Source organism: Tenrec ecaudatus, chromosome X, assembly GCF_050624435.1.
Source record: "Tenrec ecaudatus isolate mTenEca1 chromosome X, mTenEca1.hap1, whole genome shotgun sequence".
NCBI classification, from domain to species: domain Eukaryota; kingdom Metazoa; phylum Chordata; class Mammalia; order Afrosoricida; family Tenrecidae; genus Tenrec; species Tenrec ecaudatus.
In genome coordinates this window covers 84107652-84110732 of record NC_134548.1, presented here as the reverse complement: position 1 = coordinate 84110732, position 3081 = coordinate 84107652, and the positions used below count along the sequence as shown (strand labels likewise).

The 3081-nt window shown below is 44.7% G+C and overlaps 1 pseudogene; it reads left to right on the top strand.

The window, feature by feature from the left end:
- Window positions 1-306: 306 nt before the first annotated feature.
- On the top strand, window positions 307-842 carry LOC142433471 (large ribosomal subunit protein eL42-like; annotated as a pseudogene).
- The last annotated feature ends 2239 nt before the right edge of the window (window positions 843-3081 follow it).

Here is a 3081-nt window from a genome sequence, read left to right as displayed (position 1 = left end):
TGTACAAGTTTCATAGACTTATTAAGAGTGCTCATGAGACCCTTTAAATAGTTTGCCAAATCATGTATGAGTGGGTTTTTAAAAGTTTGTGGGAAAATGGAATTGAAAGATAATGGATTTTTTTCTCATTAACTTTTTGAAGCCCCCTCGTATGTATCTGAATTTCACCCAGGAAGAGTGGCTATGGTGTTTATTAGATTCTTAAATAAAAATTCTAAAAGCATTTCCAGTTAGCCACGAGCTGAGTGAGGTGAGGATCACAACTCCCAAGTTCCCATTCACATTGTATAGAGCACATTGCTGCAGATGGTCAATGTACCAAAAACCTGATGGAGTTTCTGTAAGAAGTGTGGCAAGTATCAGCCTCACAAAGTGACCCAGTATAAAAAGGGAAAGGATTCCCTGTATGTGAATGGAAAGAGGCACTATTATCAGAAGCAGAGTGACTATGGTGGGCAGACCAAACCCCTTTTCCTGCAGAAGCTAAAACCACAAAGAAGATTGTGCTGAGGCTGGAGTGTGTTGAGCCTAACTGCAGGTCCAAGAGGATGCTGGCTAGTAAAAGACGCAAACATTTTGAACTGGGAGGTGATAAAAAGTGAAAGGGTCAAGTGATCCAGTTCTATGTTTTCATCTTTTTAATTTTAAAAAGTGTTGAATCAATAAAAGAATTACCTGTAATAAAATGCATTGAGGTTCTTACTAAAAAAAATTCTAGCAGTTCACTATCAAACCCATCATTGTTTGGATTGAAGATAAGGGAGATCTGGCAAAAAAAATCATTGAAGGAAATTATCAGCAGAACTGCCACTAATCTAAATCATCTGAGACTGGCCCAGTGATTTCAGTGCTTTCTCTCTCTTTCCCTGCTTGAGCCATGGTAGCATAGTGAGTGAAGCATTGGGCTCCTAATCTCAAATCCATCAGCTGCGATGTGGAAAAAGATGAAGTTTTCTGCTCCTGTAAAGATTTTACAAGATCAGAAACCCTAAGGAATGGTTCTCTTCTGGAACAAAGGGTCACTATGAGTCAGGATTCAACTTGGTAGTGATAGGTTAGTGGGTTTTTGTGTCAAATAGTTGATTAGCACATCTAAATCCAAATAGAGAGTCATATTGCCAAATATCTTCAGTTGTTTGCCTTGAGCCATGTGGAAGTTCTAAGGCCAGTTAGACAAGATTGACCATAGCTATTCCTAGAGAAAGACTGTCTAAAATATAATAATTCACTGAAAAATTCGTCCAATAAATAAACTTGTGCCACCTACTGCTTGGGATACATCAGAGCATTGCCTTTGTGAATTTAGCATCTTAGTAGAGGAGGCAGAAAATAAAGACTAAAATATTATAAATAATAAATTATATAAAATTTATATGATAAGGGCTATAAAAAAGAAAATGTAGAATAGACAAGAGAAAATTGAGACTTCTTAGAAATAGACTATAGTATTAAATAGAAATATCAGAGTAGGCTTCATTGTAAATGAGAGATCTGGATAAAAATTAAAGGAGTTTACTGCTTCTTATCTACCTCCCAATTTGTTTTCTAATGCCTGAGGTCTTAGAACTTTCAAGCAGCCATCCAAAATCCAGCAATTGGCCTGGAGCAACAGAAACAGGAGAGTCAGGAATAGGAGAACATATGAAATGTGTGACTTTTCCATGGAACCAGAAGAACTGAATGGTGCCTGGCTACCATTATTGAACATTTTGTTCAAAAACACTATAAAAGAATCCTTGATTTAAAGTGGGGGGTGGGGGTGGGAAATGCATAATAGAATTTCAAACTCTCATGAACTCCAGACTTTCTGGAGTCATGGAGGCTAGATGAACTACTGCACTATTGCCTTTCAATACTCTTTAAAACTTAACCCGGGAAGGAGTCAATCTGGCATCCAAGAAAGCATCACTTACTGAGAGCTCTTTTGTGGACACAGGTCTGGTGTCCAGGAGGACTAGTGGAAGGATTCTGGTGAGTCAGAGGACCCCTAGGACAATCCTCCCCCCACAAGCATCTGTCATGAGCTGGAGTTCCCAGTGATCTGAGATCTAAACCTAGGGACATCTCGGCTCATTTGACTGGTCTACCCCTGAGTGCCACTGCCCCCACCACTACCGTGGTCACTGAGTGCTCCACCCCACCCCCAGGTCTGGCCGCCACTCCAGGAGTTGCTTGGCTGCCCTGCCCTAACACACGCAGCTGCGGTGGGACCCCTTGAAGCAGCTGCCCACTGAAAGCACTCCCCCTGGATAGCAGCTTCCTTCTCCCATGGTTCCCCTCTTCATGCAGCAGAGATCCACCACCAAACTCAGGTCTCTCCTTCCATTTACCCAGGGCCCCAGCACCTGACATGCGGTCTACCTGTAGCAGCTTAGGTGACCTGAAGGCGAAGGCTTCCCCACATCACTGCCTGAGACCCCCCCTCCAACAGCGCCCCCTTCTGCCAGCCTGCTCCCGCAGTGCTGAGCTGCCCCAGCAAGTTACGCCTTCTGAACTTGTGTGCTCCTCTCTACTGCCAGCACCACTCCCGTTGCCCGCCTGAGCCCACACTGCTTCCTCTCGGTCTCTTCAGCAGCACTTCTGCCCACAACAGCTCAGCACTTCCCGAGCATCCCAAGCCCACGGGAAGCATGAAGAGCGCATCCTTGATCTGAAGAGCATACATTCCCCACACATAGCCTGGCTCCGGAGCCCAGAGGACAAGTGACCCAGGTCCGAGGCTTTCCGAGCCGATGCCCAGCCACACTACCTCAGATCATATCATGATTAACCCCTGCTGGTTGACCTGCTTCATACTTATGGTTGATCAGGAGGCTCCTCCAATCCTGCTACCCATAACAGCAGTGGCCTACCCCATGTCAGCACGGCGCTCCCCGCCCACGGGTGTTACAACTGCACCCACCAGTGCCTGGCTCCAACACCCTGAAAAGGATCTCCCTGGAACTGTGGGGCTGATTTTGCCCTTGATAAGCACCCCTCCCATGGTAGCAAGGCTTCCCCCACCTTTGACTCCTATTAGGCATCTTGAAAAAAATAAAATTAAAAAATTAAACAAGAGAAAAGGCTGCTAAGTGTGACCTA